Source organism: Lactuca saligna, chromosome 2, assembly GCF_052625555.1.
Source record: "Lactuca saligna cultivar CGN05327 chromosome 2, ASM5262555v1, whole genome shotgun sequence".
Taxonomy (NCBI): domain Eukaryota; kingdom Viridiplantae; phylum Streptophyta; class Magnoliopsida; order Asterales; family Asteraceae; genus Lactuca; species Lactuca saligna.
This window is the reverse complement of record NC_136418.1, coordinates 185,467,566-185,489,627: the sequence shown is the minus strand read 5'-3', so window position 1 is coordinate 185,489,627 and position 22,062 is coordinate 185,467,566.

Genomic DNA, 22,062 nt, shown 5'->3' with positions numbered 1-22,062 from the left:
AAACTAACCCATCTAAACTTTCTCAATAGAAAACTCTTTTGTATCCACCATACGATCATCTATAAGATTATGTAAGGAGGCCACTAAGACAACTGTAGAAGATAAGTCCCACCTTCACGTATTAACTAGAATAGTAGAATATGTAATAACCACTCTAGAACAGTAGAATATGTAATAACCACTCTTTGAAGAAGAAAATCTAAGTTTGTTTTTTCATCTTCATCACCATTCCAATGCCAACGGTAATTATTTGCAATTAAATGATCTATTCGAGGCACATTCCAACAACTTAAAACTCCTAAAGACTTCGCAAAGCATATTTGAACAAAGTAAGACATCCCTCGATCGAAAGTGAATCCACTTTCCAAATAAATAAATTGTAAATCTCCATCCTCAAAGAGTTACGATCCAACAAAGTAGTCTTGGCGGCTATCTCTTTCATTTCCACTTAAGGCGTGTTTGACGTGTACTGTTTGGGAGCTTCTGGATTCTATGTTTTAAAACAAATGTTCATAAAAATAAAAAAATAAAAAGCTTCGTTCAGCGACAAAAACGTTTAGTTTTTAGCATAAACAAAACACTCCAAAATCAAATGATACATATAGAAGAAGCTTTCAACAAAACGTTCTAAAATCAAATGTCATCCGCTTCCCGCTATCCGCTAATTTTTATTCGTTGTCAGTTAGTTTTAACTAACACACCCTAAGGATGTCTTGGACACGCATTTATTGAAAGCTTCTAATTTTTAGCTTTTAAGAAAAAAAAAAATTAAAATCAAAAAAGAACTGCGTTCAAAGCAATAGCTTGTAATTTTGGGTTTAAACAAAAACCTTCAAATTTAAAAGATACTTCAACTAACTTTTAACCTAAAATTGTTTTAACTTTTAATAGATTGACTTAAATAACATTTAAAATAAATAAATCATATTTATACTCCTAGTAATTATTTTATACGATTTCATATAAATATATTTTAACAATTACAATATCTTTATTTGAAACAATCATATCAACAGATTATATAACTTACTAACCTTCATCTAACAAAATAATAAGTATTTATTATATGAATTTATAAACCAAAATTAACATTATACAAAATTGAAAAGAATTATTTACTTTATTTGTAAAAAAAAAAGTCAATCACTTACTCATATGCATAAAAATATTTACCGGTTAATAAACTTAAAAGGTGCATTTGATATTAAAAATTGGATTGATTTTTAACTTTTAATTATTATAGTTTTGGAAAAATTAAATTATCATCATTATATTCTAATTTTAGTTTATATCCATATATCTTTTATGTAATTTTATATAATTCAAAAGTTTATAGCCACTTATACCGAATATTTTTATACAAATAAAAGCTATAATTTTCGGCTGTCACCTATCAGTTTCCAACTGCCAACTACCAACTATCAGTTTTTAGTTTCTAGCTATTTTTGTCCAACGCGCTTAATTCCATAAATATTCCTATGGACTCCATAGATATTGCCGATTTGCCGTGGATAAATTAGTGGATAAATTAATACAAAGACAAGATGTGAGATACAAAGTTCGCTCAATACAATGTTATGCACATTTTAGCATACCAACGACCTATATTAATGCATCAACCGCGTAAAAAAAGATGAGATACATTTACCTCATTCGAACCCACCTAAAAGATTTTGAAAATATGTTGATCACATACTTAATGATCATATCTAATCCTTCCATAAAGTATGAAAAGAAAATGTGTCTTGCTTAAATTGAAATTTGTTGGAGGGAGCCCCGTTGACCGATATAGGAAACAAAGAAGACCAAAGAAAGGTTCGTCAAGTTAGGGATGACAATTTATGACACGACATGATATGAAACGAAACGAAATTGGAACAAAACTAAATTTGAATTCGTGTTCGTGTTAACTATAAAAAACACAATATTGTATCGTGTCGTGTTCGTCTTCAAAATTTGACACGATTTAGCAGTTCTTTATCGTGTTTTTCGTTTTTGTCGTGTTTATCATGTTATATTTGATAAATTATTCATTAAATGAACTAGTTTTTAGAATATGTTATATTTGTCGTGTCGTATCATGTTTGTCTTTTTTTAATTCTTTTGCTTTCGTGTTAAAAAAAACACAATACCGTGTCGTGTCGTGTTCATGTTATAAAAAACATTATCGTGTTGTGAGACACACGAAACGATAGCATGATTTGTTACCCCTACGTCAAGCCACACCTCCTTGCACTAAAGCCCATCAAATCCATAGTACTTAAGAAATATGACCACTTAACATGGAATAAATTACGTGAATTGTTATGTGGTTTGGGATAATTTGTAAGGTTGGTCCTTAACTTTTCTTTTTAACTTGGATGGTCCCTATATTTTTGGTTTTGTTACGTCGTTGGTCCCTAATAGATATAAAATGACTATTTTACCCTTACGTCTTATTTTTCAGATTTTTGAAAAATCTTTATTATTCATTTATATTTTTGTCATTATACAATTAATAAGAACGTACAATCATCCAAAGTACACTTACAATAATATTATCACACCACCTGATCCATTTTGTATTCTCCGACCAAACGTCATCCTTGCCTCTTATGTTTTTCTCTGGTGAACTCAAAGAGTAGTTGAATGGGCCCGCCCTCACTATTAAACAGTTACATATTACACCACCTCCGCAACCCCTAAATCCATTTCTCCTCCTCCTTTTTCAATTTCACTGGTGCAAAGAAAAGTTCTTATCAATGATGCCTCTTGGAATTCCCCACCATTTACACCCTCACTTTCTCAATAAAAGAAAGAGACATAAGGAAGCTATGGTTGTCTTCTCTTCTTAAGAGCTTAACCAGCTCTGAGAAAAACCTATTACGAGTTTAGATAGATTCATCAAGCTTGTTAGAATTTGTGTGGTTAGAAGGTTGTGAAGTAGTTTTGTAAAACCTATTTCACAATTTTGAGGTTTTTGTTTATCAAGTCGATTTTTGCATCTTGTCGGGAGTTACAATTCCAGATCTTCAAAAAAAAAAAAATTTTTGGTTTAATAAACTAGTGGAAATCAAGACCTGAACTACACCTACAACAACATCAATATATCAAGCATGAAATTGAAAATTGAAATCAAAATCAATGGGACTCAAATTAAATCTAAAATCTAAACACTGAAACTTAAAATAAAATATGAATGTGAGCTTGACATTGAGTATAGATACGAAGATAAAATCATACTAAAACTCGAACCTAAAATCTAACCTAATCAGTGTTGTAGGACGTTAACGGTGGTTTTCTCTCCATTATTACATTGATCCAGATTTAGGAGGAAGACGATGGAGGCTTTTCCGACAAGAAAATGAAGATAGTGCCAATGATTTCTTGCAATTGAATAGATGAGGAAGACAAAGGTTATAACCTATAAGGAATCTTTTCATTTAGAGAGATAGTTAGGGTTAACAAGAGATGGTGGCGGTATGATACAAAGAAGGTCCCGGAGAAGGTGGTGGTCGGAGATGGAGAACGTGACCCCATGGTGGCTCAGATGGGAAGCGAGAAGTGAGGTATGAGATCAAGGATGAACGATGAATGGATTAGGACTCCGGAAAACAGGAACTCGATTGAAGACTAAGTATTAGATTAATCATAAATATAAAATAATAAATTAAAATAAATACATAAATAATAAAGTTAATTAAAAAGAAATTAATAAGGACATAATAGTATTTTTAGGTAACAGAGAGACCAAACATGCAACAAAAACAAATGAGAGGGACCTTCCGAATTAAAAAAAAAAAAAAAAGTACCAAACGTGCAAATTACCCAAAACTGCAGGGACTATTCGAGTAATTTACTCCCACGATCATAAGTTATTTCAAAATCAAAATTTAAAGGGTAAATTACACCAATCACATGCCAAAAAGCTTGTTTAATCCTTATTTTTTAAAAATTAACTCGGATCATATCTTGTTTTATTTTTTCTTACTTGTTTAGTCCCTCCGCACATAAAAAGGCTATTTTACCATTAGTTTATTTTTTAATTTATTTTCTATTTACTTGTTATTTATTAATTATTTATTAATTTGTTTATTATACAAAATAAATATTATTGCATTAAAAAAAGAAATGGGACAGTACATTTAATCACTCGTCTCTCCCTCTCCTTCTTCTTTAGTATATCTCATATCCACCGTCACCACTCATAGAGACCGACATCAATGCTACGACAACTCCTTCGGAAACTCTTGGACATCTCTGGTTTCATAGAGAGGAGATTGACTCCAAGACATTGGCCAAGTTCAATCACCATTTTACTCACTTCTTTTGTTTCCCCTATTCTGATCTCATATTTGCGTCTTTCCTATTTTAGATTTGGAAATGGAACCATTTGAATTACATGTTTTAGATTTAGAAACCAGAGATGAAAGGTGTAATTTGGGGTGGTCGGAGATAATGATAGGAGTAATATCAGATGAAGGAAGAGAAGAGTAGATCGGGTGAGGTGAGGTAAGGGGTGGTGGGAGTGTAAAATGGTGATTGTTTCCGATGAACACCTGCTAACCTTAATGATGTCGCACTAGAAATCATAACTCCATCGGAAACCGCCTTCCTTACCTCCATAAACCAACTCAATTTCTCTACAATTATAACGATCTAGTCCACCCCTTACTTTGTGTCTCTCTTCTCTGTGTTTCTCTTCTCTCAGGTCATCTAGATCACTACCGGACTACCTACTTTCACCCTATCTTCTTTCAGAACACTGTTGACAACTTGTCACCATGATTTGTGGAAAAAAAAAACAACGAACAACACCGACCATGATTTCTGCATATGGCTGAAGTTAGGTTTTCAAGATTTGCTAACAATTTTTTGACTGATGAGGGAGGAGTTTAGAGTTTTAACATCTACTTACAAATTCTGGAACTCAATAACATGAAAACGACTTTTGGAGAGTTTGTTCAAACGATTTGTGAAACGAATTTCAAAATCAAATTTGTTCTATCTTCTAATTCCAAGTGTTTTGTTTACAGATTTGGAGATCTGGGTTTAGATTTGTGCAAATGATTTTCAAAAAATAATTCTTGCATTTGGTTGGAGTTGTAGGTTTTTGAAATCACTGGTGAACTCTAACTAAAAGGTTACGTTTCATGGTAGTGAAGGAGAAGTGTTGGTGATGGGGGTGGGTAGGCTATATTTTTTTAAATTAAATATAACAATAATAACATTAAATTAATTGGAAAAAAATACACAAAGGGTATTATGGTCATTTCAAATCTGATATGGACTAAAACTGCAAATTAGGGACAAAACCTGCAAATTTTAAACAAGCGATAGACGGTCCGAGTTAATTTTTGACAATATGAACTAAACGTGCATTTTGATACATGTACGAGAAACGATGGATGTAATTTACCCAATTTTAAAATGTATAAAACGGTCTCTTGTTTCATTCACCCAAACTACCACTTCATTAATAATTAAAGGGTCATCTTAAACTTGTCGACCATTTATAAAATCTGAATGGACTCCTATAATAACCACGGAAAAAATATAGCCAAGACGATTTGCTAAAATCTTTACCAACGTTTTGCATTGACAACTAATCAAATTAAGCAGTTTACAGTGTAGATGAGTTATAAGAAATTTGATTTTGTGAAAAGTGTGTTTTAACAATAGTTTATAAAAATTAATTTCATAGATATACAAACAAAATAAAAAAATGTTAATTTAATTTTTGAATTCAGCTAATTCGGTTTAAACAATATATTAAAAAATTAACATAAACTAATCACGTATTCATTTTTGGTTAATCGAAACCTTGTAAATAACTCAAATTTTATTTTGTGTCAGATGAGTTATTTAGTTTACCCTTCATTACATATATGATACGTCTAGTATTATTATCAAAACCATTATACTTAACAAAATGATATAATTTTTGGGATGATTAAGGTTTTAGATCATTTTTGGTTATTTAACTTTTGGATTTGTGCTTATTTAATCATTTAACTCACTTTAAGTTTTAAAAACTTTTGGCTTTGTGCTCATTTAGTCACTTAACTTTTGGTTTGGTCACTTAACATTTGACTTTGTGTTCAATTAATCGTCTAACTTTTAAAATTGTGCTCATTTAGTCACTAAACATTTAAAATTAATCAATAAAAATAACCAAACTTTTAAAGTTAGGTGACTAAATGAACACAAAATCAAAAGTCTGTGAACTTTTAAAACTTAAAATGAGTTAAGTGACCAAATGATCACAAAAACAAAAGTTAAGTGGCAAAAAATGACCTAAACTCTTATATATTTTGTATAAGAAACTACATTAGTTATATATTTTTTAACTTTTATATATTTTCAGAACTAGCCCTTATAATTATTGATCATTTATATACATTTAAATCTGTTTGACTAACGACCTAATCCAGTCTTATCATCAGACAAACAAAGCATATTAAACATACAAGCAAACAAGTAAGACCGTACTAGTCTAATTAAGCATACAATCATGTCATTGTATTAAACAAACATCAAACACATAGAGGATCCAATCATGACATAAGTAATATAGTGAAGAGACTCACTTGATCTAACAGCAACAGTCTCATAATCTCTAAAAGATAAATAGCTATCACGAACCACCCAGAAACCAAAAATGAGGCCCAAACTCAGCCTATAGCTCAATCCTAACAAGTTTAACCAACAGTCAAACTTGGTCAGTCAATAGTTAACAGACTTACATCGCGTAGCCTTTAGCTACGCATATCGTACAGTAAATGCCAAAACAGGCATGAAATCACAACACTACGCACCGCTTTACCTTCAGTTACGCATATCGTAGCACTGATTACAATAACCAACTTTGTAAGTGCTTAATTCCTTAAGATAAGAGCCCTAACGTTCCAGATCTTGATGAAATACGGTCTTAATGGATAAAGTTTCCAACTTTATCCATTTGCATGTCCGAAACACCAACATCTCTCTCATAAGTCAAAGTGGTACCAAAAAGCCACCAATTCCTTGCATGACACAAAGTAGAAAACACAAATTTCAATCTAAGTACCACAATAGGTCCAAAAGACCCAAATACTCAAGTTTTGAACCTGGAGTTGTCCAAACTCAATCTAAATACCATTAAAGGGACCAAAATATGTTCAAAAACCTAGATCTACAAAGCAAAGATCATATATTTTGGAACATGAACACTTACAGAAGTTCAAAAAGCATAAGGAAAGGCTGGATCTTCAATGAATCAAACTTCCAAGTACCACCAAGGTGTTTCTTCTTTTGTAAGCATCACAAAAATAGGGTTTAAACACTCAAAACACAAGAACACAAGAAAGGTGTTGGGTTAGGTGTCTAAGCCCATAACTATATTTGGTATGTACTTGATTTGATTAGAGCATGATCCTTTTGGGTTGCTGTAACGCCCGTAGATCCGGGCTAGTCAATTAGAGATGTTAAGCGTCAAAAATGACTTTTTGATGGAAGATTATTTTGAAGGAATAATCTTAATTAAGTTATAGTATATGTTACAAGGTTTCCGTGCATATAAAGAACGCCGAAATCCGAGTTATAACGAAGAAGTTATGACCTGTCGAAGTTTCGCGACATAACCGGCACGACACAGCCGACGTAAATAGTGAATTTACGTTAGAGCGATATTTGTCCTTAGCGATCTAAATGAAAGTCGTAGAATACATTAAACCGAGAGCGTGCATAAAAAGAACGTCTAAATCTAACTTCGTATGAGGAAGTTATGATTTTTCGAAGTTTCAGCATTAGCAGTATGCAGCCCGAAACTCGAGATTGAGGTCGAGTGATATTTAGCCAAAACTTTCTCAATGAGAATTGAATATCTCATCAATATTAGTCCAACGATAAAAAGACAGACGGAAACAAAGTTCAGATGAATGAGTTATGAATTTCGAACGGAGTTTTCCTGTCCCGGCCTACTAAAAGTAATATATATTTATAATATATTAAAAATAAAGTCAAAATTAGCCAATGGAGTCTAAACGAGAGTTGTAGATCATAATATCACCTTTGCGGCGATATAAAGAACGTCGAAAACGGAGTTCGTATGCGAAAGTTATGAATTTCTGAAGTTCGGGGCACGAAACCCGGTACTGTGTCAGAGTTCACGACGTGAATTTTGAGATTTGACCTTCCGGAGCTGTCAGACACAAGTGGATGAGTGACGCATGCAGTGACGATCAATCCCCACGACGTGAGCCTTAAAACTCACGACGTGAACCCTAAAATCTCACCCTATAAATAGAAATCAAGGGTCAGCCGATTTTGGTTGCTCCTCCCTTGCTCTCTCACTCCTGATACCTTCTCTAAGCCCTATTTTACCCCCCAAAGCCCCGGTATCATCCCGAGACCCGAAGCAAGTCCCGAAGCCCGAAGATCCCGAGAAGAAAAAGAGTTTCCGAGTCGAAGCTCTGTCCGCGAGAAACCCGGTGTGTGAAGTGATCCCGGTTTCACCGAAGAAGTACTACTCTTAGAGCCGTAGTGTTGTCTGATCATCTTCTGATCAAGTGAGTGTATACTACCTTTCATAAACACAATAATAACACAAGTATGGTTTGAGTGTATTAAGTATATTGTTGTTTATATGTGTGAGTGTGTGGTTACTTTCTTCTAACGCATAATTATTAAGTATTTAGTATAAAATACGTGTTATGTGTATATTTTGTTGTTATATGCGTGAATGTATATTCACTTTCTTCTATCTCATAGATCTGATTTATTCTCTATGAAATACGTGTTATGTGGGTATGCCTCATCTGTTATGTGGAATAGGTATTGAATGAGAATGCTATACATGTTTTAAACTATGTATAAAAATATATATTTATATCTACAAATATGTTGGGTAGAACATGGGTAGATGAGATAGTTGGTGTGTGATAAAAGGATGAGTTGGATAATGAGATCAAGAGGCTAGTTTTAGATCCGGGAGTATGGATTAGACCAAGAGGTAAATTTTAGATCCGGGAGTATGGATCAGGTAAAGAGATAAAACTTGTTATTAGTCCGGGAGTATGGATTAAGACTAAGTTAATTGTCCCTAGTCTGGGAGTATGGATTAGGTACAGTTATTGATCCGGGAGTATGGATCAGAACAGGATTAAGGTATAGTTAATTGTCCCTAGTCCGGGAGTATGGATCATATCAGGTTAAGGTATAATTAATTGTCCTTATTTCGGGAGTATGGATTGGGTATAATTATTGATCCGGGAGTATGGATCAGATCAGGATGTTAGTTTTAGATCCGTGGGTATGGATCAGGGGAAAAGGTTAGTTTTAGATCCGTGAGTATGGATCGGGTGAAGATAATAGTTTTAGATCCGTGAGTAGGGATCGGGTAAAGAGGAAAATTTTAGATACGAGAGTTTAGATCGTGTCGTTGTGAGGATCGATGGGGGTGGGATAAGATTTGCCTTTATATGGTGAAATTGTACAAGTTTGAATGTTCTATATTTATAAATATATGATATAACATTGAGGGATGAAAACCCTATATATGCTCACCAGGCTCCCAAGCCTGACCCACTCAGTTTTCTTTGTATCACAGGTATTAATACGAAAACATATTTCACAGAGAGATTTAAAAGAGATATAAATCAATTGTGTAATTAAATGTAAGTTCTGTTTATGCTTATATGTCTGTATCGGAACATGACATCCCGAGGTTTTATTATTAAATGAAAATACATTCTCTTTGAGAAATGTTTTGATAAGTTATTATCTTATCTTGTTTTGGGAACAAATTCCGCAACCATTTTCTTTAAAAGATTACTCTGATTTTATAAAACAAAGCATAAACAAATCGGTCTTTTCTGGCCGTAAAAATGGGGATGTCACAGTTGCCTTCACCATAGCAACTTGACATGATGACTTTTAGAGAAAGAGGTTATTTAACAATTTATTAATATATTATAAGAATAATATATTAATTTGAAATCATATTATCTAATTAGTATTTAATCATAAATTAATTTGGTATTAATTTTGGGATTAAAGGAACTGATTAAAAGTACGCGGACTGGTATTGCAAATCAATGATAGTTGTAGTATTAGGTTGATGGACTCCCTTTGAAAGGGTTGGACGAAATCTATAGGAGGCCCTATAGAAATGTCCAGGGCCTTCTATAAGGAGGTCCTTGGGCTGCTTGGAGCCTAAGTAAGGAATTAGGGTTTCACCTGGAAACCATAAAAGCCACAAGTATAAAAGGACCCCTAGACCTCTAGAAATTGGCCACTTGCTTCCCAGGAAGAAACCCTAGCCGATTTTGCCCTCTCTCTCCTTCGTCCTGTAACATCTGGGCTCCCACGTATATTATTTATTTATTTATTTATTTTTTAGATCTATTGAGCAACTTGACGAGTTGGTGCCTCAACTCGTCGAGTAGAGACTGATTGACCACATAGGTCTAAAAACTGACTAGACGAGTCAGGGAGCTAACTCACCGAGTAGGCGCTGCGAGATGAAACACTAAATCCCCAGGTTTGGGAACTATTTAAGGAAACCTATGTCCTCATTTCTACCTCGCCAGTTACCCTACTCCCCTGAGTGAAACCCTAATCGGTCTTTGACCTAAGAGAGAGTGTTAAAGCTTATATTTGAGTGTTTTGGTGAAGCATTAGAAGAAGAAGAAGGGAGATTCAAGCAAGGAACGAGGAAAGGCTATGAGATCCAGTAATCATTCACTTAGAGCTTCTGTTGGAAGGTAAAAGTCGTCACCTTGCTCATTATGTTGTTTAGATCTTGTTAATGAGAAACGTTTGGGGCTTTTTCCATATTCCCTTGAGATTTGGTATGACTTGTGCTTGCCAAGCATTGAGACATCAGATCTGGACCTTGTGAGGTCCATAGACTCCAAAGGTCCCATCTTTATCCAACCATAATAAGTTATTGTGCTTAAACACCTTGGTTAGAGCTTTTATTTGGCATTATGGAGAAAACATGCCATGCATGAATGTAAAGATCGAAGCTTTACGAGACATTTGACCCTTGGAAGGCTAGATCTAGAGTTTGGAGTGATAGATCTGCCTTAGAATGCCTGAATGAGATTTTGACTTAAGGGACTTGACAAGTCAAAGAGCTGACTCGACGAGTCGGCTAGGGTTTTCCCTGATGAGTCTGGACATGGGTAACTCGGCGAGTTGATGGGACAACTCGATGAGTTGGGTTGGGTTTTCACGAGGTTCTGACGGAACAAGGGGGACTCGGCGAGTCACATAGATGCACTACTAGGCTTAAGGACTTAGCTATTGGGCCATAGATGGGCCATAGCTGGGCCTTGATGGTTATGAGATATTGGACCATCAGACTGTCATGTGTTGGACCAAGAATAAATGTTTGGGCCTTAAGGCAAGACCATATAGAGGTTTGTGCCCAATTTGGAAAATTGGGCCATAGTTGGGTATTGGTTCATTATTAGACTTTTGAGACTTTGAATTGGGCATCGGGCTTGAATCAAGCTAAGATAGGGGTAAAGTTGTCTTTTACCCCAAGCATGGACTTATGGATATGTGTTGGAACCCAATTATTAATTGGGTGTTATTTTGATGTTGGCAGATTCGGGAATCTATCATCCAGCAGCTAGGGTTTTTTCAGCGGCACTTCAACAGTGTGATGTGAGTTTTCCTCCAGGTGGAATGGATCGAAGGCACCAATGTGGCCTGTTTATGTATGTTAGCATATATCGGACTTAGGTCCGATGCAAGGGTTAGCCCAATGCAGATTATATGTTCCGGACTTTGGTCCGATGCTGGGGTGGTCACGAGAAGTGTATATGTATGCTTTATATCTTTGTGATTCATGCATGTTATGTTTTATGTGTTCCGAGCCTAGGTCCGATGTTGGGGCAAGCTCGATGCATGTTAGCTTATATGTTAGTTGTTATGTGTTACGGGCTTCAGTCCGATGTCGGGGTGAGTCCGATGTATGTTATATGCTTATGATATATGCCTATGTTATGTGTTTATGAGATATGATATGTTGTGTTTATGCCAGGGTAAGCCCGATGCCAGGCAGGAGTCCGATATCGGGTAAGCCGATGTCCGGTTCGTCCCGATGCAACTGGGCGGCGTCTTAAATTATGTTACATGTTATATGCTTATGTTATGTGATTATGTTATATGATATGTTGTGTATGTGCCTGGGTAAGCCCGATTTCGGGGTGAGCCTGATGCCGGGATGATCCCGATGCTAGACGTGGTCTGATGTCGGGGTGAGCTCAATGTAGGGCAGGAGTCCGATACCGGGTAAGCCGATGTTGGGTTCGTCCCGTTGCAGCTGGGCGGTGTTCCATAGTTGTGTTATATGTTATATGATATATATATATATATATATATATATATATATATATATATATATATATATGTGTGTGTGTGTGTGTATGTGTGTGTGTGTGGTATGTGGTAGTTTGGGGGAGCCCACTAAGCTTCGTGCTTACAGTTTCCTGTTTGGTTTCAGGTACTTCAGCTAGCAAAGGGAAGGGCTCAAGATGATCGCATGACACACACCACAGTTTTCTAGCCTGGGAGATTTACTATGATATTTGATATGAGATTTTGATATGTTGACAGATATTATGATATTTTGAGATACATGGTTTATGATTTTATATTATGATGATATTTATGGTCTTAATAATGATTTAAAAACGAAATTTGTGGGCCGAATTTTTGGGATGTTACATGAATACTCACACTCATGAATCTAAAATCGTTTTCGGGACAAAAAAACCCAGAAATCACATATGAAATCATTTTTCTTCAAACCATTTTTTAAAACAAAACAAAACCTTTGACATCAAGGGTGGAGCACCCAATGTGATTGTGTTTGTAATTAATACGGGAAGCAGTGCAATCAAGGTAATAAATTTAATCGACTTCAAGTAGTAAGGTCCCGACAACATCATGTCAAATTAGCTCAAATCTAGGGTTCTAGAGCAACCAACTATCGACAGAGGCGGAGATTGGTGGTTGTGTTAGCTAGAATGTGAAGATAGGAATAAGATGATGATGTTCGTGAGGAAGAAAATGGGTGCGTCCCCAACCACTTTCAGAGACAAACTCCTCTATAGACCTTCTTCATTCTCTTTCCTATTTCTTCTCCACTACTTCTGGTGAACATTTGACACCCCAAACATTGATCTGGGATTCACATTCCACATTGTTGCAGATTTCATGATCCACCAATGACAACTGAATCTAACAATCCCTACACTTCACGAAAAAGATGATTATGCAAGGAGGTCAAACACACGATTTCCTCGGATTACACACAGATAATCCAACATAATCTTTTTGGAGCAAATTGATTCGATGATCTTAGAATTTGGGGATGAAGCATAGGGTTTTAGGTAGGTAACAAATCTAACAATCTTCAAGGTTGTTAATCTTGCAGAAATGAGCCTCCAACCAACAATTCACCATTGTTGTTCATTGTATCAGATGTTATGAGGTCATGTAGTTGATTGGATAACCATAAAGAAGAAGCACAGGGTGAGTTCAGTGGAAGAACACACACACACACACACACTTATTTCAAGTATGAAATCAGTGTGCAATTTCCGATGATGATAAAGAAGAATTTTGTAGGGGAGAGAGAGAGAGAGAGAGAGAGAGAGAGAGAGAGACTCTTATTTTTTTAATTATCTAAATAAATAAATAAGTATTTGATTTAAAAACTGAATGAAAAATAAAATATATATATATATATATATATATATATATATATATATATATATATATTCAATGGTATTAAAGTCATTTCAGTTTAACGATGGATCAAATCCACAACGAAATTACTTCAAAATAATCATTAAACCAAAAGGTCGAGGTTTGGAGTAGATCTCAGAAAAAATACATACAAAGTTCGTCTTTTTATTATTTGTTTTGAATAACATGTTTGTTATGTTATACGTTACAATTTCATATACACATGTTATGTATTGTACTATTGTATTTTAATAAGTCACGAGAATGGGATAACTCAGTTTATTTTCTTACAAAAAAATACATATTTTTCAATAGGTTTGGTTTTTGGGTGATTTAGTTCGCCCCATGGTTAAACCCTAGTAATCATTATAATGGGCATACAAATAAAACTACAGATTATAACTAATCATAACTAATAGATATGAATTTGAATCGTGAAAATGTATCTAATTGATCACTTCATTATCCGAATACCAACTTGATTAAACCTGGTTAGTAATTTATGTTTATTCGTTTTTTTGACATTTTGGTTGTCACAAAATCCTGACAAACACTTATAAAGGCACCAATAGACAATAGTCCAATAATTCATATCACACAAAATATTGGAATATTTTAACGTGAAGAAAAAAGTCGAATGGCTACGGGATATGCCTCATAAAATCCATCCACCAAATCTAAATAGATTTTCACCATCGCGTTTGGAATAATTTCAACCCCCACCCCTCTTTTTTTTTTTTTTTTTTCTTTTTTCTAGACATATAAAATAAAATTAATTTATTATATATATATATATATATATATATATATATATATATATATATATATATATATATATATATATAATATTGTTATTATTATAGTTTTAACTGAGTCTATTCGGTCTAAACTACAGTTAGAGTGTACTCGAATTTGGTTTTTGTATTTTATACGTTCTCTGGCACATATGTAAATATAAATAAAAACTTGGTTTTAGTACGGTCACAAAAAAAAAAAAAAAAAAAAAAAAAAAGATTAAGATTAAGATTAAATTGGTCTGAAACAAGTTTTGACTTAAAAAAGAACGATACGAAAAAACACAGGGATGGTTTTAAATATCGGTCCTAAAAAATGATTGAAATGTTCCAAAACCGACCAAAACAGGTCTAAGACCGTTTGGTTTTTTTTTTATTTTTTTATTTTTTTATTTTTTATTTTTTTATATAATAGCAAAGCTAAAAGGTATAATCCAAATAGCTTTAAATGGAGATATGTCCATTTGGAGGACTTGGAGATATGTCCATATCAGTTTTGTTTTGTGGAGGACTTGGAAGTTATGTCCATTTGGAGCAAAAGGTAGAATCCAAATAGCTTTAAATGGAGTGTTTGGAAGATATTATGTCCATTTTGGTATAGATGCATTGGCCTTCTTTTCATTTCCAAATAAATTTCTCTAATCATTTCACCAATCAACTTCATTGCTCTAAAAAGAATTTAAATATTATGAAAATAAATGCATTTGATTTTTATTTAATAAAAGTACAATATCATCTTATCAAACCAAAGAGTCAATTTCATGGCATTTTTTGTACAATTGATTCAACAAGAGAATATAAATAATGACAGGAATGGGAAAAAGACACTTTTTTTTTCAAAAGCATAAATGTTTTTAGGCATATACTAATTCTTGAATGGTTTATTCCATCGTCCCAATTCTATATAAATGGAAATTAGACAAGGTCAAACCAACCAACTCACAAGGTTAATCCAAAAAGTCAAAGAGATGATGGATCAATCATCAAGCGAAATCAGTTAAAGGACTACTTTCTATTGGCATATTTATTTAAATATGTAATCCATGATTATTAGTCTTATTATGATATGCCAAAGGAGAGTTGCCCTGTAACTGTTTATTGCTTATATGTTATTATGTTACATAACGACCGTTTTTTAGAAGGTAACCTTTTAAAGTATATTTATTTCTTTGCTTTTTAGTTCATTTTTAATTTGTTACTTTTTATTTTTATTTTTTTTAAGATAGACTGATTTCAAGCAAGCCCAAGGTGGCATTTACTAAGCCCAGTTGCTAACCCTGTTTATTATTTATGAAGTATGATCAAAGAACTATACTTACATTCCTACTCAACATTTTCTGTGCAAAAGTGTAACAAGCTTAAATACGAATTTTACAAGTAGAAATGGCGATTCCAATTCATCCATCAAAATTGGGTTTGATTTAAGCTAGTTTTATTTCACATGTCATAGTTTTAAAATAAACAGATCAATTCTGTACACAATTTTAGAAATAGATAAAAACATTATTGACAAATCAACTAACCCTTTTTGATCCATATTAGTTCAAAACTACTATTTTGGCTAAGTTATTTTCATGAATGCATGTTATCAAGCATTATTAAAAGAGTTTACATTTGGGCTTGATAGAAGAAATATTCCAAAGAAACCGTTCCCTTAGTTTTATGATTTTATTTTATTTTATTTTATTTTTTGTAAATTTTCTCATAATTTTCCATTCAACAACTTAATCTTACCATTTGTACTTTTATTGGATAAGAACATCCATAACATTAGCTCTAAATTTTGAAGAGAGGGGGGAGGGGAAGGGGGATCTTGATCTTGATGAGGCTTTTCAAACAAAAGAATCTCTTGAAAATTTCTAAAAACTATTCAAAGAGTTTTGTTAACCAAAAAAACAATTTTGATAGAACATCATCAAAACCATAGATCATGCAAATATTTCTACGTTCCCGTCGAATGGATTGTAGAATTTTAGCATGTTTGCGTATCTTTGGTCCGTTAGCTCTTTATGCTCGACACTCGTCTCACATATCAATCTAAAGTTATATCCTAAAAGAGTTCGATGTCATTTTCACATTACAAAATATGAAATTTCTTTATGACAACACAATACGATGTTCTAATTAACAATGTTGTTTTTGTACAGTTGTTCACTATTTTGATAAAATCCGAGTAATTATTTGGATTGGTTTGAGTTATAAAATAAGAACCAAATAATCCAAAAAATGAATCACAATTTATTATTTATTTATTTAATATACACTGATATATATATATATATATATATATATATATATATATATATATATATATATATATATATATATTAGTTCATTTTTTCAAATATAATAAAAAAGTCTCACCTAATAAAAAACCTCAATATGCATTTCTCTCAAAAGATTTTAATCTATAAAATACTAAACTATAATATATTTTTATTAGTTGCTTATAACTTTTAAACCACGAATAATTTGTTTTTATTTTTTTTTTCTATAAAATTAACTAATATTCTAATTATATGTGATTTTAAAACGTTCCGATTTTTAAAAACTGAATTATAAAATTGATTCAACTGAATTGCAATATAGTCAGATCGGATCGGATTTTAATTTAATTTGGACTATTTGAATATATGTTTTGAAACCCAAAATCAATTTGAATCACTTTATTGGATCGGATATAAACAAACACCTTTAGTATTTTATATGTTTTTATATCCAAAATTTAAAAAAGAAAAAAAAAAAAGATGGCATGGATATTTGCAATTGTACAAGTTTCAATACATAAATCCATTAACGACTTGTATATTTGTAGATGTTCATGCTATCTACGGTTTCTTTAAAAATTTTATGTTTTTTTTTTTTTATTTTTTTTTTTATTGATGTTTAGTGGTATCTTCTAATCTTGTAGTAGTATTTCGGATCAACTCACATAATTTTTTTAATTAAACATTTAATAATTTAAAAATAAATAAAGAAAGATAACAATAAAAATAATTTTTCATTTAAAAACTTACACATTACAACAAAACAATATTTTGTACAAGCGTTTGTACGGTTCGACCAAGTACAGACAAAAGTTGCATATTTAAAAATAATAAATATTTAAATATAATGTTAAATATAAAAACTAAATCCAAATATCAAATTCACACATATTACAAATAGATTATATTTAATTGATTTAATTAAAAAAATATGTATCTAAATTGATTTATTATTGATAGTTAAAAATTACTAGAGTAAATTACACGAATGGTCCATTTGGTTTTAGATAATTTGCATGTTTGGTCCCTAAGTTATTTGTTTAACTTAGAAGGTAGTTATTGTTTGTTTTTGTTACGCATTTGGTCCATGTATTAACTAAAAAGACTAATTTATCATTGATATTTTAATTTATTTAAATACACACACGCCAACCTTACTTCCGCCTCACCTTACATTACCTTATCTACTCCACTTTATTTAAAAAAATTAAAAAATCAAGTGCAAAATAGTATTTTTAGGTAAGATTGAGACCAAATCCATAATAAAAACAAATAATAGGTACATTCTAAGTTAATAAAATAAGTTAGGGACCACACCTACAAATTATCCCCAAACGATAGGGACTAATCGTGTAATTTACTCAAATTAATATGAATCCAAAAATAAATTTATTTTTATTTTTATTTGTAATTAATAGCTGACAACTATTGAAATCATGATTTTTATATGTGCATATTCTTATCATATTATATAAATAATTAGAATATCTTATCAAAAATTATAAATATATACAAATACCAACTTCTTGCATATGATTGCTATTATTGTAGCTAAAAATGTATAAATGCAACGTTGTTTAATTTCAATCCTCTAATTTTGTATGATCATTCACTTTCGACCTTCTGTATTTTGTAAAATGATATTTTTCATCCTTCTATTTTTTAAAACATTATCCACTCCCCTCTCAACCTTCAACTTTGTAAAATATCATTTTTACCCATTCGATTTCTAGATATTTGTGATTATCCTCCGTCCCTATAGTGTATATATATATATATATATATATATATATATATATATATATATATATATATATATATATATATATATATATATATATATATATATATATAATATGATTTTTTCTCATCAACTTTGTAAAATTTATTTTCTACCCCTTTATTTTATTTTAAATGTTAGTACAAATATATCCCCCCCCCTCCTCTTTCAACATTCAACCTTATAAAATATCATTTTTACCTATTCGTTTTCTAGATATTTTTTTTTATCCTCCGTCCTTATCTCTTTATCGTATATATACAATATGATTTTTTCTCATCACCTTTGTAAAGTTTTTTTTTCTACCCCTCTATTTTTTTAGATGTCAGTACATTTATATATCAATGCGTAAAGTGTAATTTTAATCCATAAAATTTGTATAACCCATCATTTGCATCTTCTTTATTTTGAAAAATGGATTTTTTTTTATCCTTTTGTTTTTTAATATGTCACTTTCATCCCTTCCAACTTCAACTTTGCAAAATATCATTTTTACCCTTTTATTTTCTAGATTTTCACTTTCACCCGTCTGCCTTCAACTTTGTTAAATATCACTTTTTATGCTTTCGTATTTTAGACTTTTGCGTTTATCCCCATCCCCGTAGTAATATATAATATGATTTTTAATCCTCGACTTTGTTAAATGTATTTTTCATCTATGTTCTTTTAAATGTTATTTTGATTTCCTCAACTTTAAATTTTGTAAAATATCATTGGTTTAATTAATCGTTACTCTTAATACGTAACAAAAAAACATAATTAACTTCTTTTTAATACTATACACATATCAAATTTTACGTAATATATTTTCTATAATTTAAATCAACATAGTTTTAACATTGTGCAGTACGTGGTGTATATATATATATATATATATATATATATATATATATATATATATATATATATATATATATATATATATATATATATATATATATATATAAAAGTGGGAAAGTGAGATTTTTTTTTTTTTTTTTGACCAAATGTTTTTCAAAACCAACAGTACCATAGAACCATAATGTGCATATTTGTATTTTCCACAAATGTGCATATATCGACATTTATGGTTGTCAATTATTTATTTGTATTTTTTCGAGCTGTTTACTATACGAATGGGTTAGACGAAGCATTTAGGGCTGTGTGGTTTTGAAAAATTGTGCCCAAAAAAAGTTCTCAGTTTCTTGCGTAAATATTGATTCTCACAAAAACAAACGATACAAAAAAATTACTTGCAAAAGTGATATAATTTGCTAAACGCATCAACTAGAGAACATGTTTTTTTCTAAAATAAATATACTGTAAAATTATACAATGATGGCGACAAACGGAGGCGGGGCACCAAAATTTGATCGAAAACAACTAGACTTGTCCATGGGGTGAGTTTTGACCCTGATTCAATCCAAACCCGTAAAGAATTTACGGATTTGGATTTTAATTTTCGATTCGTTTACCTGTTTACGATCCATACCCATTTATCCTTTTAATAAATGGGTCGGGTATGGATCATTGTCGATCCGCTCCACTTATAACCTGCTCCATTTCACACACACACACACACACACATATATATATATATATATATATATATATATATATATATATATATATATATATATATTGTGACATCCCCAATTTCACGGCGAGAAAAGACCGATTTGTTTATGTTTTGTTTTATAAAATCAGAGTAATCATTTGATTAAAAGAATTGTGAAATTTGTTCCCAAAATAAAATATGATAAAATAAGATTTATCAAAACATTTATTAAAGAAATGTATTTTCATTAAATAACAAAATCTCAGAATGTCATGTTACGATACAGACCAAAAGCATAAACAATATAAAATAGACTTTACAACAGTTATTTATAACTACTGATCTATAATCCAAAATCTCTCGTCAAGTCCACCAACTTATACCCTTGTGCCATTACCTGTAATGCAAAAAAAAAAAAACTGAGTGAGTCAGGCTTGGGAGCCTGATGAACATATAGGGTTTTCAACCCACAATAATATAATTATTATATTTAATCATCAAACAATCAACCCAATTATCCATCCCCATTATCTTCACTATTTCTTAAGGTTTTAACCTAAGAATCAACTATCCTTTATTCATTAGTTCCTAAGGATTTACCCAAGGAATTAGCATGAAGCCCATTGCTGTCAAAGTTTATCTATCAGGTACTAAATCCATAGCTATCAAGCGCTAACTCCGTAGTCACCACGGTTTACTTAACATGCGCTAACTCCATAGTCACCAAGGTTCACTTTAACAGGCGCTAACTCCATAGTCACCAATGTTCACTTTAACAGGCGCTAACTCCATAGTCACCAAGGTTCACTTAACAGGCGCTAAATCCATAGTCACCAAGGTTCACTTAACAGGCTTGAAGTCACATCCTCTCCAGGGTTTATCTAATAGGCACTACGTCTCATAGTCACCAGGGTTTACTCATACCATCTCTCATCACACACCAACTATTCCGTCTACCCATGTTCTACCTAACATATTTGTAGATATAAATTATATATATAGTTTAAATCATATACAAACCAGTATAAAACATTCATCCAACATCCATATCAAATAAACAAACAATATATAAACACATAACACGTATTTCATAACAAATACTTCATATCTATACGTTAGAAGAAAGTAACTACACACTCACACCAAACATATATTTAATACATTCAAACAATACTTGTATTAAAATCGTGTTTATGAAAGGGACTATACACTCACTTGATCAAAAAATGATCGGACAGTACTACGACTCTAAGAGTAGTACTTCTTCGGTGAAACTAGAAGATCTTCACACACCGGGCTTCTCGTAGGCAGAGCTTCGGCACGAAAACTCTTTTTTTCTCGCGATCTTAGGGCTTCGGGACTTGCTTCATGTCTCGGGATGATACCGGGGCTTCGGGGGGTTAGAATAGGGCTTAGAGAGGGTATCTGGAGTGAGAGAGTAAGGGAGAAGAAACCAAAATCGGCTGCCCCTTGATTTTTATTTTTAGAGCTATTTTTATGGATTTACGTCGTGAATCTCAAATATTCACGTCGTGAGTTCAACAATCATCAGGTGCGTCATTGCAACTTGCGTCTGGCAGGCTCCAGAAGTCATAAATACTGAGTTCACGTCGTGAACACTGTATTCACGTCGTGAACTCTGACAGTTTTGGGGTTTCGCGCCCCGAACTTCAGAAATTCATAACTTTTGCATACGAACTCCGTTTTCGACGTTCTTTATATCCACGCGTAGGTAAGATTATGCTCTACAACTCTCGTTTCGACTTTATCGGCTAATTTTGACTTTATTTTTATTATACTTTTATTATATTATTTTTAGTAGGCCGGGACAGGAAAACTCCATTAGAAATCCATAACTTCTTCGTCTGACGTCCGTTTTCATCTGCCTTTTAACTGTTGGACTAATATCGATGAGATCTTTGATTCTCGTTTAGATCGTTTCTGCTGGAAATCACTCGA